The 19,228-nt window shown below is 57.9% G+C and overlaps 1 protein-coding gene and 1 long non-coding RNA gene across 3 annotated transcripts in view; one reads left to right on the plus strand and one right to left on the minus strand.

Moving 5' to 3' along the window:
• The window catches only part of TSPAN18 (tetraspanin 18), a 166,182-nt gene that overhangs the window by 93,229 nt on the left and 53,725 nt on the right, over positions 1 to 19,228 (minus strand). The gene's annotated exons all lie outside the window — the stretch shown is intronic.
• On the plus strand, positions 372 to 2,672 carry LOC108177715 (uncharacterized). The gene is made up of 2 exons (XR_001794518.4): positions 372 to 480; positions 1,906 to 2,672. It is a non-coding gene; the product is annotated as an uncharacterized LOC108177715 (long non-coding RNA).

The following is a 19,228-nucleotide window of genomic DNA, read 5'->3' on the forward strand; positions in this document are numbered from 1 at the left end:
CTAGAAAGAGCCCCTGCTCTTGGAAACACCCTTCCAGGCTAACAGCCATTCGGCCAAGTTCAGCGGACGTCTGCTTGCTCTGGGTGAGACCGGCAGGTGCACAGCGGCGTCTTCTGGGTCTCCTGGGCCCCTCCCCAGCACGTGGCACCCCATGGACGTTAGTCACCGTTGATAACAATGTGTGTCTGACCTCACAAGGTACGGTGACAATTCAAGGGGGCAAGGTATCCTGGCTTGAAGAGTCTCCTCCCCGGTTTCACATCCACCCAAACCCTTTGCACATGACCTTATTTGGACAAAGAGTTATTTGCAGATGTAGTGGGGATGAGGTCATCTTGGATTACGATGACCTAAACCCAGCGACTGTGTCCTTATAAGAGCAGAGGACACACAGAGGGACAGATACCCGGAGGGCAGATGCCGTGTGAGGGGAGTGATGGATCACCCAGCACAGCCAGCCACCGGCAGCAGCTGGGAGAGGTAAGGTAGGATTTGCCCCTGGAGCCTCCCGCACCACCATGGATCACATGCCTCTTGCTCTAAGCTGCCCGTTGGCCAGGGGAGATGTGCAGAAGGCCAGGGCCAAGGAGCCCAGTGAGGCTGAGGGAGGAGCCGAGATCCCATAGCCGGCAAATGTCAGCCCTGGGACTGGAACTCACCATCCAGCCTTGGGGCCCCCAAGTCCCCTGAGGAAGCCCAGAAGCTTCCTAGAAACCCTCAGGCAGAACACAATGGAAGCACCTACCCTGTACCCCTCTCCGCACCCCTGCCGCATCTTCCCGAATTTAACACAGAACCCCCCAACCCCCAAATGGAACAAGCCTCAGCCAGAAAGCAGCTCTGGGTGTGACGTGTGCATCACAAAAAGCTGTGTAAAGTGGCCAGAAATGCCACCCTGCCCGCCGCAGCATTGGGGAGAACCAGGGGCCCGCTCTGCTCTCCTGGGCAGTGGCCCATGCCAGCTCCTCCTGCCCGTGGCGAGGACACACTCCCACCCACAAGGTGGCGATCCTATGGTGCCAGTCACTCCCACCCCAGGGCTTCCCTGCTAAATGCAGCGACCAGAAGAAAGTCTTCATTTCTCCGGAAACCGATTTCTTCCCTTGCTTCTTCCCAGGGCGCCTGCACTTAAACGCCCCGTGGTGTTTTTATGGCTCTGAGCTCCAGCAAAGGGCTGGAAGGAGTGGTTCTTGCGGTCTCCACTCCCTCCACCTCCCTTCCACCTCCCCACCCCCCTGCCTCCTCAAAAATGCAGCCCAAGTTGTTGTTTTAGGCTGCGATTTGTAAAAGTCTTTGGACTTGAAAGAAAAACTGTGGACCCAGACCCGAGGGATAAACAGCGGGGCAGGCTTGGCAGCCACAGAGCCCAGCTCTGTACCCACAGTGTGCCCAGGATGGCGCATCCGCACAGAGCAGCTGAGGGGCCTCTGGGGCCAGGCCCTGCGCATGCTCAGGGGGAAGAGGCTCCCCCTGCCCGCTCCTCCCCTTCCTTCCCTTCGCGTCTCCTAGCTGAGCCCTCCATTGCCGGCCATGGACTGTGCTGGATTCTGGGTCCTCAAGAGGCAGAAAGGACTGGTGGGGCCCCTGCATCGCGGCCTCCCAGGGAGCGCCATCTAGAAGCAGAAATGACAAAGAAGCCGAGCAAAGATGAAGATCAGGGCTGGGGTGTGGTGCTGTGATATCGCCATCTCGTAGGAGCGCTGGTTCGAGTCCCGACTGCTCCTCTTCTGATCCAGCTCCCTGCTAATGTGCCTGGGAAAGCAGCAGAAGATGGCCCAAGTGCTTGGGTCTTCCTGGCTCCTGGCTTCAACTTGGCCGAGCTCTGGCCATTGTGGTCATCTGGGGAGTGAACCAGCGGATAGAAGATCTCTCTCTCTCTCTCTCTCTCTCTCTCTCTCTCTGCAGCTCTGGCTTTCAGATCAATCAACGTTCTAAAAACAGATGAAGAACGGGCAGGCTCTGGCTGGCTGCACGTCCACCCCCGGGCTGAGCGAGCACTGCTGGAACAGCTTCTGACATACGAGGCGGTGGAGGAAGAACCCCAACTCCTCTGCCCGCCACGGAGTTCATCCCCACTCAGGCCCCTCCCACCAGCCCTTTCCCTTCTCTGAGTGTCCATCGCTTTCCTTTGGAGCGCCAACAATCCCCAAGGCAACTCAACTAAAAGGCTCAGAGCGGTTCTGCCCTTGCCTGACCAATCCCTGCCAAGGTCCCCAGGTCGTCCTGTTGCCTCCTACCCCCACCCCCTTCCTCCATCCCCAGGTCTCTGCTATGCTTCAGGCCCATGTCTTCTACAGCTCAGACAGCTACAGTAGACAATCATCCCAGCCTCTCACCTCCTCCACTCCATCCTCTCCATGCCTACCAGAGTCAGATCCCCAGACCATTGGCCTGATCCCAAAGCTTCAAAGCCACTCCATGATCAGACAGCTGCCCTAATTCAGTACGAAGAACTTCTATACACCAGCACAGCCAAGTTTCCCTGTTGATTATTTCCCTACTCCTCCACGTGTCCCCAGGATTGGCCCCCCAAAGGGACCAGGCTTTCCTTGTTGAAGACGTCCACTCATGCTGTCCCATGCCCACGCATTGGAAACCGCTGGCCGCTGCTGGAATGCCCCCCGCCCCAAGCCCGTCCTGTAAGGTTCCCTCCATAAAGACTTTCGCAACTCCTTCCTCAACGCTGGTCCCCTAAAAACCTTCCCCTTCCCAAGTGGATTTTGCTGTCTCCCCTGGGTCACAGTCTGTGTCTACTCCTATTGCTCTCCTTAGCAGGCTGAACTCCTGGGTGGTAGAAACGGGGTCTCACAGACCAGCGAGTAGCTCTGGGCTCCTGCCCATGGCCCGGAAACATGAGTGTGCGTGAAAGGAGGTGCTCACGCCACCTGCCCACGCCCCTGCCCTGACCACAGCACTGCCCCCACCACTAAGGCGCTGGAGCATCCCAGGGCCACAGCAGGTGCCTGAGCAGATGGGGCAGGGCGGGGCAGGGCCCCCCAGGATGGCTCCGTGTGTCATCTTCTTTCATCATTCATTTCCTGCCCAGCTTTTGGGGGACCACTGTGGACACGCTGATGTTGCTGTCCCCCTGGCCAGATGCTCTGGGGTCCCCACCCACAGCCTCTCCCTGCTGCAGCCCCACCATCCCTCCCCTGGACAGAAACAGGCCATGCATCTGTGTGTGTGTGTGTGTGTGTGTGTGTGTGAGAGAGAGAGAGAGAGAGAGAGAGAGAGAAAGAGAGATACACACACACACACACGCACACACACACACACCCTGGTGGAGCTGGTAGGGCAGCCCTGACTGCCATCCCCCACACCTCTGCTCGCTCCTCTCCTCTTTTTCCTCCTATAATCCATTCTCCATGCAGCAGCCAGAGGGATTTATTTAAAATGCAAATTAGAACCTGGAGGGCCTCCACATAAAACCCTCCCCTCCTCCTCCGATGGCTGCTGGCTGCACTGAGAAGAAAATCCGAACTCTTCCAGACCCTGCAGCCCCCACCACTGCCCCTCGTGCCATTATCCCACCCCCACCCCCACCCCAGCAAGCCACACTGCACTCTGCTTTTCCGGGTCCCGGGACCTGTCTCAGAGTCCACGTGTTTGCCGTGCACTCTCCTGCAGGGCCCCTGGTCCATGGCAGGTCCAGAGAGCCCACCTTGCCCCTAGGCAGCCCTGTAGGAGCTGATGGCACGGGTGTTTCCTGGGTGCTGGCTCTGTGGCCAGCTCTGTGCAAGGCGGCACAGGAAAGCCACGGTGAGCGAGAGAGAGACAGGCGCAAAGAGCGAGCTCATGAAGGAACTGTAGGCCGGACCAAGCCCACGGAGGAAGCGAAGGAGGAAGCTGCTGTTTTGGTTCAGCAAAGCAAGGAAGGTCTTCCTGCGGCGGTAACTTTCGGTTCGTCATTTTAACACAGTTGTGGAAGTTTTCAAGCACGTACATGGTGGGGATCGGGGGGGGCGGGGACACAAAGACTACAAACGAACCCCCAGGTACCAATTCTGCCACCCTTATGTTGTCGCTCTTTAAAAATAAACAGGGCCTGGCGCTGTAGTGCAGCGGGTTGAGCTGCTGGCTGCTCCATTTCTGATCTAGCTCCCTGTTAAGGCTCCTGGGAAAGCAGTAGAGGATGGCCCAAGTCCTTGGGCCCCTGCACCTTTGTAGGAGACCCGGAAGAAGCTCCTGGCTCCTGGCTCCTGGCTTCAGGTTGGCCCAGCTCCAGCCATTGAGGCAATCTGGGGAGTGAACCGGTAGATGGAAGACCTCTGTCTCTAGGTCTCTCATCTCTCTCTATAACTCTGACTTTCAAATAAATAAATGAATCTTTAAAATAACTAATAAATAAATAAACAATAAATACATGTATACAGCTTAGAAAGCATGGGACTGGCTCTTCTGGGAGTCTGATATGAGCTTTGGTCTGGGTCCTGTCCCGGTCAGCCTATGCAACCTTGCGCTGCAAGGTCAGGGTCAGGGTCAGGGTCCCCATGTGAACAAGAGACCTTGTGCCCTCTTGGCTTTCTCCTAGGAGTCGGCAGCCCAAGGGGGCACTGAGCGCCTGTGTGCATGCGCCCTGCCATTAGCTCCACATGTGGCCCCACGTACTTCCTGGGCAGCTGCCCTCTCAAGGAGGGGCCACCAGGGGCCTGGGGGAATCTCGTCCAGGTGCTGCAGACAGGTGCCTGCCTGGGCAGCGAGGAAGAGGCCCCCGCGAGGATCAGTGGCAAATGCGCTTCATGCAGAGTTTCCCGGGTCTGTGCAAATGCAAGTCCATGGGAGAAGACTCCACAGCGCCCCCCACAGCCAGAGCAGCCCACCCAGCCCAGGCCCTGGTCAGGGCACCTGACGGGGCTTTCACTGCACACGTCCCGAGCATCGGCACGGGGCAGAGGGCTCAGCTGCAATGCAAGCGACCGGGAGAGGTTCTAAGCCCAGGCTTGCCAGATCCACAGGCTCTGGGGCCTCCGGTGATCTCGTTCACCCCTCTTGGAGTCTCAGTTTCTCCACCATGAAAATGGGTGCTTCGCTAGCTGTGTATCGTGAGTCCAAAGCCACACCATCCTAGTGCCTAGCGAATACCTCCTTGCCACACACCTAACATGTGCAGTGGGCACGGGAGGGCAGCCCTGAGGGCAGCCTGGCTCTGCCACTCCCCGGCACCACACCTCCTGCCTCAGTTTCCCCTTCTGCAGGGAGGGAAAGGCAGTGGGGCCCACGTCAAGGGGTCGTCGTGAGCTGGCACGTAGCAGACACTCACTAAACGTGGCTCTGTACACCCCGCCCGGGAGCGGCCTCACTGGCTCTCCCCGCCGGGAACCATGGCTGTTCCTGGTTATTTTTCCTCGCTTGCAGGGGCCGGGAGATGTTTGTGGAATTGAAATGCAGTTGAACAGGGGTTTGGGGAGACGCGAAGGAAGAAGGGACTGGCTAATCTAATAAGACCGTTAAATCCGGGACTGGCACTGCATGATGGCCAGGGCTGGGGGACGCCACAGAGCTGAGGGCGGACCAAGTCCCTCTCCCCACCAAGCCAGCTGAGTCCGGTTTTCCAAGGGTTCAGGAAGGTCCTGGGCAGGGCTGAGGAATGCTGGCCGGGGCCCCTGGGAAGCGGCCGGGCCTGCAGGCTGCACAACAGCGCCATTGTCATCCCTCCCCACGATGGCCCCCACTGCGGCCACTCTCTGGGGGGCTCCCAGAGGAACAAAACCCACAGAGGCCAAGGGTGGGGTGGGGGAGGCGGCTGCAGGGCGTGACCTGGCACAGCACAAAGGCTGGGGCGGGGGAGGGGGGCGCGGGGCTGGGGACTCCCTGTCCCACTCAGTTCAGCCAGCAGGGACGTGGGAGGGGTGGGAACGGCACAGCCTGCCTGGGTCCGAATGAGCCGTCCGTATTTGTCCCGATGCACCCCTGCAAAGCACAGACTTGAAACCCTAAGCCCCGCCCCCTTCCCTGTTGCTTTTGGATGCCGCTGTGTCTGGCAGACTCCCCCTGCTCTTGCCTGAGCCCCTGACCAAAATTATACCCGTTTCCTGTTGAAAGCTCTCGGGTTCCATGGGCTTCTCCTAGTCTCAGCCCCAGCTCCAGGATGGCTGGGGGGCAGGGGGGAGGGTAGAGGGGCGCCTCTGGGGAAGGCAGAGTCCAGGCCCAAGTTGGCCATGTACACTGCAAACCTGCCCCCGCCCCCACCCCGTGGCATGGCTGGGGGTGGGCAGTGGCCAGGCTCGGGGGCAGGGGCGGGGGTCCTGCCTGCCTTCCTGGGACTACATCCTGCTCTGGATCTGGTAGCTGAGTGACAACCAAGGGCCCTCACCCTGCTACAAGCCTTGCTCTCCCCACGTGAGTGAGGACGCTGATAAGAGCATTACATGGATGCCCCAGGCTGTACACGAGAGTTCCCAGGAGCCAATTGTGTGGGGGAGGACACTAAGCCCCCACCCCACCCCCCTCCAGGGACAGCCCGCAGCTGAGCAGACCTGAGAGGGGCTGCCACGCGGGGCTGGGGAGCGCAGGAACAGCGCAGCTGAAAGAGACTCCTTCGTGCAGGACTTAGCAGAGCCTTGATGCGACCCAGCACGCATGCCCACTCTCCAGCAAGGGAGGCTGGGCTCACACTGGCCCCAAACCTCTCTAGCGTACGGCTGCAGGGCCGGGGGCCACTGCTCTGCCTCGCCCACCTAGCGGAAGGCCAGCTGCGGATTTCCATTTGGCTGGGAAAATTAACTCTTTCTGTCTTGCTCCGGCGCACCCGACCTCACCACCTGCACATTTCGGGGGAAGCCATGACGAACCTGGCACAGCAAAGGTCCTGGAGAATCTTTTTGGGGGGCGGGCATTTGGTGCAGTGGACAAGATGTCACTGGGGACACACACACCCCATATCGGAGTGTCTGGATTCGAGTCGCAGCTGTGCTTCAGATTTGAGCTTCTTGCTAATGTGCACCCCAGGGGTCAGCAGGTCACCATTCAAGTACTTGGGTCCCTGCCACCCACGTGGGAGAGGCCTGGGTTGGGGTCCCTTCCTGGCTCTTGTGAGCATTTGAGGAGTGCACTAGTCGAGGGAAGATCTCTGTCTCTCTGCCTTTCAAATAATTAACTTTTAAAAAGAATCTTTCATTCTCACCAGGGAGATGTTCACAGGGAGTGTGCTGCCCCCTCCCCCACTCTCACTAATGGTGGGCTTCTTCTCCCGGATGTTCAGGCACAAAAATCCACCACTCTCTACCCCCCGACCGCCATCCCTCACATGTACCCGCAAGCTCCGCCAAATCTACCTCCCCCACGCGTCCCAAATCCAACCTCTGCTCACCATCCCTAACTGCTACTGCACGGGCCCCAGTTCCTACCACCTGGTGCCTGGATGCTGTGGTTCCCTCCTCGTTGATCTCTGGTTTCCACCCTTGCCTGGTCAGAATCTATTCTCCACAGAACTAACTAGAATCTGATCACGCCACTCTCGAGCTTGAAGCTACCTCATAGCTCCCTTACCTTCTAAACCCAAACCAAGCTCCCTGCGTCTTCTACAGATTGAACTCGATGGGCTCCCTCACTTGTGCAGACGGGTAAGCCCCAAAGCCACTGCTAGCAGCTCATAGATTAGTGCTGCTGGCTGATGGATGAGGGTGCTGGCCTGGCCCACTTAAGGCGGCTGGGAGGTGGGCCCAGGGGGAGGCGTTCGGGTCATGGGGCCCGGCCCTAGGCAGGCAACTCTCCAGAGAGGGCACTTACGTGAGCTGAGCCGGGCCTCGCTTCTCTCTGTGTCCTGGCTCATCTGTGACTGCTCCTCCTGCACCTGCTCTGCCATTGCCCGCCTCCCCCAGACCTCGGGCTAATGCGGCTGCCTGATCTTGGCTATGAACCTCCAGACAGCGAGCCGAAACGAGCCTGGTCCTTCCCCGGGAGCTGCTTGAGATTGGATTTTATTTTAATTTTGTAGTTTCATTTACTTATTTTGAAAGTCAGAGTTACAGAGAGAGACGAAGAGAGAGAGAATCTTCCAACACTGTTGCATTCCCTCAAATGGTTGCAATGGCCAGGACTGAGCTGATCAGAAGCCAGGAGCCAGGAGCTTCTTCCAGGTTTCCCACGGGGGTGCAGGGGCCCAAGCACTGAGGTCATCCTCCACTGCTTTCCCAGGCGCATTAGCAGGGAGCTGGATCGGAAGGATGGGATGCCAGCACTGTGGGCGGTGGGCTTACCTCCGGTGCCACAGCGCTGGCTCCTGCTTGGGTATTTTCCATAAAGTCACAAAAGGCTGACTAACAAACCCGCCTTGGTCCTCTCTCTGCAGGCCGCCCGGGGCGTGGTCCCGTCTGTCCCGGTCTTGCTGTCTCTCTGAAGGAGGCAGCGTGCTCCAGAATCCCTTGCTAAGAGACAAGGGGAGGAGAATGCTGTAAAGCAAGCGGCGGAGGCACCGCATTGGGGCATCGGGGAGGACGGCCCCTGGGACTGGTGCAGCTGGGAGAGCCCCCTCTGCACCTCAGTGCCCCCAGGCCCGGGGACAAGGACCGGGCTCTCAGGGCCTGGGCACACAGCCAGGAGTCGGCCCCACTGGGAAGTCGTGGCTGACGGCTGTGCCACGCGCTGTGCTAGGTACTTCTGCACCCAGGAGAGGACTTGGAAATGCTTCCCTTCAACCCTGACGGGTAGGTTCCTTCCTCCTCGTAGTAGCTACGATCCCACGGCAGCCAGTCTAGGGAGCAGCAGACCACTGCCAGGTCCTCCCTTCCAAAACCAGCCTGCCACTGGGGCTGTGGCAAACCAACACAAAGAATGAATGAATGGAGATGGATGGATGGATGGCTCAGAGCCTTTTTCCCTCCTAACCCCCTCCTCTTTGAGAGAGAGAGAGAGAGAGAGAGAGAGAGAGAGAGTCTTCCTTCCACTGCTTCACTCCCCAAATGGCTGCAAGAGCCGAAGCCAGGAGCAGGAACTCTATCCAGGTCTCCCTCCCACATGGCAGCAGGGGCCCAAGCATTTGGGTCACCTGCTGCTTTCCCGGGTGCGTTAGCAGGCAGCTGGAATGGAAGCAGAGCAGCGGAGACTCGGACAGCGCCCTGATATGGGATGCTGGTGCTGCAGGTGGCGGCTTACTCCACGGTGCCACAGGGCAGCCCCCAGCCCCTCCTCTTTGACCCCCTAACGCCGTACCCCCTCAGGCTACATGGGGCTCCAATATCCAGAGTCTGTTTTGTGAACTCACTGGCTGCATGCCCTCAGGGGAATCAACTGAGGCCTTGATGTTCTCATCTGCAAAATGGGCAGAGTGAGCCTTGCTTTGTCTGCCTCCGTGGGTTGTTAGGAGAAACTGGATGAACCAACAGTGCAATGGGGGGACTGTTGTTGCAGACTCCCTCGTGGATGAGCCACTCATGCCCAGAGTGAAGAGGGCAAGGCTTGCCCCCGGACAAAGCTCCTCCAGAGGGAGAATGTGGGTCCCCTGATTTCTGAGATGAGAGGGTGCTGTTGGGGGGGAGGGGACTGGCACCTCCGGCACCTTTGAAGCCAGTCACATCAGAAACCCACCAGGTGCAGCACTGAAGATGCCCCACTCATAAGCACACCCCCTTCGTCAGCATCTCCAGGTGAGTGGCCGTGAACTTGAGCAAGCCCTTGGCCCTGCCTGGGGCCCAGGAATGTGCACTTAACTCACTCCCCTGGACTCCCTATAATGAGCCTGCCAGGGCAGGCAGGAGAGAGGTGAGCGGGCTCATGCTGAGTTGGTGGCCGCTGTGTGACTGAGGACACCCTGGTCCCTCTCTGGTCACTGCTGCCCTCATGCATAATACAAGTGGGGAGAGCAGTGGCTACCCACACTTCCCTCTACGGGGACAGCTCGCTCCGTTCCGGGCACTCTGAGGGGACATCGCCCAGAGAGGACCAGCATGAAAACCCAAGGATAAGAAATCCACAGGAAACAAAGCAATGTCAGCCATCCCATGAGGCCCTGAGTGCCAAGATCATTCGAAAACACAGAGACCTGCAGGGGCGGGGGCAGCAGTGCGGGAGGTGATGCCAGCAGCCGTGTCCTGAGCCAATCAGCAGACATCGCCAAAGCTGAAACCCAATCTCTCCCGGCCAAGTCTGCTCCCCGCGTGGAATGCACACCTCGGGTCACGTGGCTGTGGACTCAGAAGCACGATCGTAAATAATCAAAATGAAATGACAGCCGTCAGGATAAATTAGCAGAGCACCAGGAGCTCCACCCTGGCCCCAATGCCGCCCTGGGAGCTCTCAGTTCGCCGCTTTGGGAACAGGAGCAAGGCCTGGGTAATGCGTAAGTGGCCGGGGCTCACCCCTGAGGCTCAGGACGGGCAGTGCCAGCCACAGGCTACAACCCCACTGACGGCGGGCCTGGGGCCAGTCCTCGGTCACTCTCCAGCCCAGGACGGCACTGGAGCAAGCCTGCGGTGGGCTCAGGACATGGTGCACCCCATTTCTGCACCCCCAGAGGCCCCCAGGAGAGGGGTCTTGGGCCCAGAGACCTGTACAGCCAGCAGCGACAGGAGTATGGGGGTGGCAGCTGCAGGCCCGACTGTCACACCTGTGTGGGAATTCCAGGCTGGCCACCACCAGCACTGGCCTCCTGCCTGGGCTGCTGCCCTATAGTTTGGACCAGTGGAGGTGGGACTCAGTAGGCCCATATATCACAGATGGGGAAACTGAGGCTGAGATGACCCATCCAGCTCGTGGTCCCAGGAAAGGGAATGGCACACTGGCTCTGCACCCAGGCGGGCTGGCGCTGGGCGGGCATCTTAAACTCACATGGAGACGACATCAGGACCAGGCAAGCAGGGGGCGGCAGCTCTTGGTCGCTGGGGCTGGCCAGTGAGGAGCGGATGGTGATGGGAGAGCAGCCCCTGGTGTGAGGACAGGGGCTGGCCCGGCTTGTGGGGGGCACCCAGAGAGGCCAGTGGCAGGAGCAAAGTGAGTGAGCCCCCGCTCAGTGAGGCGGGAAGATGAGGCTGCAGGAGCCAGCGCCACGAGGACCTCAGAGCTGATGTGAAGTGAGCTGGGAAGATCTGGGGGTTCTGGGGACACACAGCCGCAGCTGTGGCTTGGGCAGTGCCCCTGAGCTTCATTCCAAGTGGCCCCCTTCTCCCCACAGAGACGCCTTATCACAGGGAACGCTGGGGTGGGCACTGGTGTGGCAGCAATGCCATGGTCCCATCAGAGGGCCTGGGTTCCAGTCCCGACTCGGCTCCTGATTCCAGCTTCCTGTTACTGCGAACCCTGGGAGGCAGCAGGTGAGGGCTCAAGTAGGTTGGGTCCCTGCCACCCACACGGGAGACCTGGACTGGGTCCCCGGCTCCTGGTTTCAGGGCATTCGGGGAGTGAATCAGCAGATGCTGTGTCTCTGTGTCTCCACTTTCAAATAAATATCATCCATTTTTTTAAAGATGCTTGACCATTAAAATACACATAGCATTTATTAAGTACCTACGGTATGCTAGACACCATGTTCAGCACTGGTACATAATTCGTTCTCATTCAATCCTTACACCAACTTCAAGAGATGTTTGTTACTAGACCCATTTTACAGATGAAGAAACAGAGGCTTCAACAGGTTGAGTAGCTTGTCCAACACCTCAGTCTCTGGCAGAGCCAGAAGTTGGAGCTACCTGTGTGTGAGTGCACAGCCTGAGTCCTTAATCCCAACACCCCCCACAGCTCCACACACACACACACACACACACACACTCTCTCTCTCTCTCTCTCCCCCGACTCCCCAGCTGGTGGCACATACAGTGCTGTAATTTATCAAACACAACTTGACCGTAGCCCTTTCTCTTCCTTTCTCTCGCCAGGCGTCCAGTGGCAGCCCCTGTGCTGGAGATGGGGTGCCAGGAGGAGGGGTCCTGCCGCCCCCTCCTCTAATGGCTCACCTTGGCTCCCGGAGGAAGCAATCGGAGCCTGAGCCTGAGGATTAACTTGCTTTCAAGTCCCACCCGCTGACAGATCGCCTCACTCCCCCCACCCAGTTCCTCAACCTTTCAGAAAAAATGAGGCCGGCTTGCTTATCTGAGTGTGCGGTTGCCGTGGAGACGGCATCCCTTGTGAAATGCGCTGTGTAACGTTAAAGACACAGCCAGCTCCTCTCCCAGACTCAGGCCAGGAGCAGCGGGGGTCAAACGGATGGCAGGGTCCGGGGTGGGGGGGAATGCAGGCAGCAGCAGAGAACTGCAGGGACCCCTATCTGCTGTCATCATCCAGGGGCCTGAGGCCCCCTGGTGTGTGGCAGGTGGGGGGCCCACAGAGCCGACACTTCAGGCCATGCCCTGTCCTCACCTGCCACCCCATGGCGTTGGTTCTGCATGGCTACTTCAGAAAGTTCATGGAAAATGGGCCGGCGCTGCAGCTCACTAGGCTAATCCTCCACCTAGCGGTGCCGGCACACCGGGTTCTAGTCCTGGTCGGGGCGCTGGATTCTGTCCCGGTTGCCCCCTTCCAGGCCAGCTCTCTGCTGTGGCCCGGGAGTGCAGTGGAGGATGGCCCAGGTGCTTGGGTCCTGCACCCCATGGGAGACCAGGAGAAGCACCTGGCTCCTGCCTTCGGATCAGCGCGGTGCGCCAGCCGAATATTTATTTTACTTATTTGAAAGGCAGAGTTACAGAGATAGAAACCAAGAGAGAGAGAGAGAGAGGGCTATCGTCCATCTGCTGCAAATGGCTCCAATGGCCAGAGCTGAGCCAACCTGAAGCCAGGAGCCAGAAGCTTCTCCCAGGTCTCCCATGTGAGTGCAGGGGCCCCAGGACTTGGGCCATCTTCTACTGCTTTCCCAGGCCACAGCAGAGAGCTGGATGGGAAGTGGAGCAGCCAGGACTCAAACCAGCACCCATATGGGATGCCGGCATCACAGGCGGTGGCTTTGCCCGCTATGCCACAGCGCCGGTGCCTGTGCTGTCATTATACAGAAGAGAAAATTGAGACTCAAGGGGTTGCAACACTGTAGCAAATCCTGTTGGTGCTCCAGGTAACCGAACATCCTGGCTTTATTTTTTAAATTAATTGTGATTTTCTCTGAGGGGGGCAGCGCACTCCCTGTATGGCTACAGCAGCCAGGAGCCCTGGAACCCAACCCGAGTTTCCCACGGGTCTCAGGGACCCAAGAACCTGAGCCATCATCCACTACCTTCCAGAGTACATGTGAGCAGGAGGCTTACTCAGAAGCGGAACAGCTGAGAGTTGGCCCAGGCACCTCCACGGAGGCTGCAGGAGAGCCCTGGGTCCCGGCAGGGCATGGCAGTCACCGTGGCTCCTGGCGACTCCCCTCTGACGCCTCGCCTCAGTGCACCCGCTTCCCCCTGTGCACCTGCGACTCCTTCAGTGGGGGCGGGGGTGCCCTCAGTCCTGGAGCTGCTGGGCTCTCACAAGCTGACTCAGGGGTTCTCTGAACCACCTCACCTCCCTGCCCGATAGTCTTCTAGCCAATGACTGACAGGCACTGACAGGCAATGTCCTTTCCCCACGAGTCACTTTCCTGACCTCAGGGCCTTGGCACATGCTACCCGTCTGCTCATTCCTCCAGGGCTGTGGGAGCAAGCTGAGGGGAGGGCGTCGAGCCTTGTGGCTAAAACTTCAACATCCCCATCAGGGTACCATTCCCAGCTCCAGCTTCCTGCTAATGCAGACCCTGGGAGGGGAGGCGGCAGGGATGGCCCAGTAGGTAGGTCCCTGCCACTGACCTGGGAGGCCTAGGTTGAGTTCTGAGCTTCCAGGTTTGGCCCAGCCTAGTCTGGCCATTGCAGGCATTCGGGGGGTGAACAAGCAGACAGGTGCTCTGTCTCCTTCTTTCTCTAACTCTCTAATAAGAAAATGCTAATGAGACATAAGTGAACGAGAGGGCACTGATGCGGCCCGTGCACCAGCAAGGCAGATGCTGCAGCCCTGGGCTGGCAAGGCCACTGGCCACGCCCCTCACCTCTGTCCACTTGGCCCCACCTCCCCACCCCCGCCCCACAGCAGTGCAGCCCTGAGGCTCCCTCTGCCCTCCGTGGATGCTCGATGCTGGGGGCTGCTCCCTCACCTCCTGACTCTGTCCAAACGTCAGCCTGCTTAGAGGTCTCCATGATGCTGGGGACAACAGGTCCCCCGCCATCACTCGCCCAGGACAACAGCGCCTTGCCCTGTTCCGGCTGCCATCTTACAGGCACCGTTGGTGCTCTTGGCTGTGTACTGGTCTGTTCTCGAACTTTGAGAATTAGTCCCACTTTACAGACGGGGAAGCTGAGGCTCAGAGGAGGCCGCGGGATACATAAACCTCTTGCTCTGCTTAAGCAGGTCCAGACATCAGCCAGCCCAGGTCCTTTTTGAGTCTTCTATGGCTCAGAGCACACATACACACACATACATACACACTCATGTACATGTGTGCGTGCACACACATGTGAACACACATGCAACACACACCATGCATGCGCACACATGCACATGTACGTATAAGCACCCATGCACACACGTACACACACACACACCATCCATAACCCTTCCCTGGCCTTTCATTGCCCAGTAGTGAGGCTGCTGTCCCAGGGACCAGCCAAGGGCAGTGGGTCCATGAGAGCTGGGGTCCTGGACGCAGAGACAGGACGAGACACCCGCACAGGGACCCCAGAAAACCCTGAGAGTCCCAGGATCATCTCCCGGGTCCCCAGCAGTTGGAAAGGGCTCAGGGCGGGGGGCAAGGGCCCCTTTTCACCCTGCACAGCCCCACACGGATAAGAAGTGGAAGGAGGAGGGCAGGCCGCTCTCCCCAGAGCCCCCGGAGATCCATTCTGTTATTGTTTTTTCCTTCGCCAGTGCTTGCGGTGTCCTGCCGACAGGCTATGAAAATAAAGACTCATTTCCTACCGATCTGGGGTATGTTTGCTTCTCATGCCACAGAGGCCACGGCTCCGGGTGGAGGGCTTGCAAGGCCTCCCTGGTGTGCTTGGGATCAGCCTCACTAATCTCCAAGTCCCCCGGAGAGCACAGCTCCCAGCCCGGCCCCACGCTCCATCTCGCCATTCCCGCCAGCCCCTGTGAGCTCGCGATGCCTGCCTTTGTCAGACCAGAGGGCTGAAGCTCAGAGAAGCTAACCAGCGTGTACCACACTACGCAGCACGTTCATGGAGGGACAGACTGATCCTTTTCCTTAGCAGACATAAGAGCCAACAGAGCCATTTTTCTTCCAGAAGCCCTATGTTAAGTCATTTACCTCCCCATCAACTACAGCTGGGGAAACCCCGCCACGATGTGACGCTGGTGGGAGGTTTCTTGCCCCGCCTGGGACTGACTTCTGCTGGGGCCCGGGAGCCTTGGCTTCACCGATGTTACCTGCTAGGCCTCTTACAAACACCGCAGGCTGGGGAAAGAGCTCCCCCGGTGGGTAAAAGCCAGTGCCCGACGTGAGGGTGTCACTGCCAGCTTAGCAGACTGCCTGGGCTCGGGTCCTGGCTCTGTTTCGGATTCCAGCTTCCTGCTACTGCACACTTTGGGAGGCAGCAGAGGATGGCTCAAGTCCCCGGGCCCCTGCCACTCACGTGGGAGACCTGGATGGAGGTCCTGGCTTTGGCCTTGTCCAGTCCCGGCTGTTAGAAGCATATGGGGAATGAACCAGCAGATGCAAGATCTATCCCTTAGGGCTGGCGCTGTGGCATAGTAGGCTGGACTCTGCTTGCAGTGTTGGCATCCCATGTAGGTGCTGGTTCGAGTCCCAGCTACTCCTATTCTGATTCTGCTCTCTATTATTGCCTGGGAAAGCAGTGGAAGATGGCGTAAGTGCTTGGGCCCCTGCACCCATATGGGAGACCTGGAAGAAGCTCCTGGCTTCGGATTGGCCCAGCTCTGGCCATTGTGGCCATTTAGGGAGTGAACCAGTGGATAGAAGACCTCTCTCTCTCTCTCTCTCTCTGTGTGTGTGTGTGTAGCTCTGACTCTCAAATAAAGAAATAAAATCTTAAAAAAAAATCTACCCCTCTCTGCCTTCCAAATAATGAATGAATAAATAAAACTTGTAAAGTGAAAGGCTGCTACAAAGAGAATTCCTGCAGGTGTTTCTCCCTTTGCCGCCCCTGCTCCTCTCCAGATGCCACGCGTGGCTGCAGGACCCAGGCGTGAGGCCCCCTGCGGTTCTGTCCCCACACACATGCAGGCACCTGCACAGCACCGGCCACACACGTGGATGCTTCAGGGAGGGAATCAGTGTAAAACCAGCTCTGACGCATGACCCCCATCCTGTCCAGTGTCTGCGGCCCAGGAGGACCTGCCACCAGCAAGGTGCCAGCGTGGCCTGTGGCAGGAAACCACCCCCTCCCACCTGCACTCACAATGGGGCAGCCACCGGCCACGTGTGGCTCTGCACCTGTTAGTAGAGATGACGGAAAATGCCGGTCCTTCCTTTCCACAGTCGCCTTTAGAAGCATTCAATGTGGCAATGGCTCTCATCTCGGCCAATGGACACAGGGACAGACCACGTCCGTCCTCATAGAAAGCTCTAGAGGACATCAGGGCTGCCCCAAGAGCGGCTGAGACCGCAGACATGCAGGCAATAATCACACCCACCCTGGGAGTGGGGCCTGGGGTGAGCACTGCTCCCTGGCTCCCCCAAACGTCTCCCTGCCTACGGCTCCCAGGGGCTCCTGGGCCCTATGGGACTCAGTTTCCGAATCTGTAAAATGGGATTCCATTGATTAAGTTAATGCAAGTGCTCGAGGAATGTGGGAAGTACTCACAATGCAGCTCATGTCGTTATTTTCCTTCCAAAGTCTAAATTTGGTCCCAATGTGCTCAGACCTGGAATCCATCGTATCTGTCACAGCTCAGAACAAATCCTGTGGCTTTGTCTTCGCCCCACAGGCAGCATAAAATCTCCTTCCTGCTCTGGCTAACGGTGCGCAGAGTTGGCCTCCTACGACTGCCCCAACAATGAGGGAGGGAAAGGGGGCGATCCCGAACAAGAGTGCCTGGTTCCGTCCCGGCTGCTCCACTTCCAGTCCAGCTCTCTGCTAACGCACCTGGGAGGGCAATGATGATGGCCCAAGTGCTTGGGGCCCTGACGCCCACACAGGAGACCCGGATGGCACTCTGGGTTCCTTCCTGGCTTTGCGCTGGCCCAGCCCTTGCTGTTTCAGGCATTTGGGGAGTGAACCAGTGGATGGAAGATCTCTCTGTCTCCCCAAATATACATATAATAGTTATATTAATATGTATTACATATATTAATACATTATATTTTATATAATACACACTATAATATAATGTATTATATATCAATATGTAATATTATATATAACTATGTAGAAACATAGTCACATATAATTATATACATTACTACCTTCAAATAAACAAATACATAAATGGGGGCTGGCACTATGACGTAGCAGGTAAAGCTGCTGCCTGCAGTGCCAGCATCCCAAATGGGCGCCAGTTAGTCCCGGCTGCTCCACTTCTGATCCAGCTCCCTGCTAATGCACCTGGGAAAGCAGTAGAAGATGGCCCAAGTCCTTGGGTCTCTCCACTCAATAGGAGACCCAGAAGAACTTCCTGGCTCCTGGCTTCGAATGAGCTCAGCTCCAGCCATTGCAGCCATTTGGGGAGTGAACCAGCAGATGGAACACCTTCTCTCTCCCTCTCTCCCTCTCTCCCTCTCTCCCTCTCCCTCTCTGTCTCTCCCTCTCTCTCTTCAGCTGTGCCTTTCAAATAAAATAAATCAATCTTTAAATAAATAAATAAGTCTTTAAAAAAAAAAGACCTCAGCCTGTCTTGGACACCTCCCATCCTGCCCCTCTGACCACCAACACCCCCACAGCAGCACCGCAGCTGCCCGCACCGCCTGGTCCCCAGACAGCAAGAGTGAGAGGCGCCAGGAACGAGCGGCCGCTGAGTCTGAAGTCCTGCCAAGTCCAGCCCACGGCCTGGTACAGAGGGGCGGAGGATGGTGTGGCAGTTCAGCCAGCCCTCGGGATGCCCACGTCCCCTGTCCAAGGGCCTGGGTGCGAGTCCTGGCTCCGCTCCTGATTCCAGCTTCCTGCTGCAGCAGCCCAAGAGGCTGTGTCCCTGGAATCCATGTGGGAGAGCCCAGAGTGGGGAGTGAAGCAGCCAGCAAGAGCCCCTCCCCCTCAAATAAAACAAACAAATGCCCGCTAGAGGGAAGGAAAGGCGGGCAAAGGCCTTCAGACAGAGGGAACTTTATAAATCATGCCCAAGTCTCTTGCCAAAGCCATGAACTTTGTGGAAAAAACACTCACAGGGGATGCAGTATGGGCCATAGCAGAAAAAGGCATGGCGGGAGGGGAGCAGGCTCCAGGGGGTGAGGGTGGGGCGGGGCAGAGGTACAGGGCTGCAGGGGTGGGGCTGGGAGCCCTGGGGTCCCCGTCCATGGCGCCAGGGCTCCACACACTGAATGCATATATAACTGAACAGAAAGTATTAAAGCAATCGATGTGGAAAAGTCATTAGGAAAAATAGGGAGAGGAGGCTGAATGGAAAATCCAGGATGGGAAAGGGAAGCCGGCAGTGCACACGGGACCCTTTGGTAATTGTGGGTCTGGGGCTGGCACTCGGGTTCAGTACGCGGCTCTAACGGATCCCCCACTGAATGCGTAAGTAGCCTCTTGCATCTCATCAGCATTTACCCAAGGCGTGCATGGTGCGAAACACGTCAGGCCCCTATGAAAGCCACGCATTACAGCCCGGCCCTGCGCAGCCTGAGAAGGATGCTTTGTCTGGCTCATTACTGTGGTTAGGGATGATTAAAATCTCCTTAGACGTTTTTAACGACATGGTACTTACACTGCGCTTCGCATCTTTATAGCGCTCACCACTCATGTTACTGGCGAATCATTTGGACTAAGGAGTGCAGCCTCCCTGGGGTATAAGTACTGGAAAATCAGGCCTGCGGTGCCCTTGTGCCCCTGCCTCTCGCCTGCTGCGGGACCCTGAGCAAGGCTGAAAACTCCCCACAGCCTCAGTTTCCCAATCAGGAAAGTGGGAATAAGGGGCTGGTGCTGTCTTGCCTGATGGTGACAGGTTAGTTAGTTACCTCTGAGTGGTCACGCGCTTACTAGGCACAGCCCTGAGTGCTGGCCAGGACACAGATGGCCAGGGCCACAGGGCCAGAGGCAGGCCCACAGAGCCTGGAGGCCAAGCAAGGGTCCAGGGATGGATCCCAAGGACTGGAGCTGACCCATGGCACCACGGCTGCTCCGCGAAGATCACTCTGGCAGCAAGAAGTAGGGGCCACAGGACTGGG

Source organism: Oryctolagus cuniculus, chromosome 1 (assembly GCF_051225735.1).
Source record: "Oryctolagus cuniculus isolate XC-2025 breed Fujian yellow rabbit chromosome 1, ASM5122573v1, whole genome shotgun sequence".
Lineage (NCBI taxonomy): Eukaryota > Metazoa > Chordata > Mammalia > Lagomorpha > Leporidae > Oryctolagus > Oryctolagus cuniculus.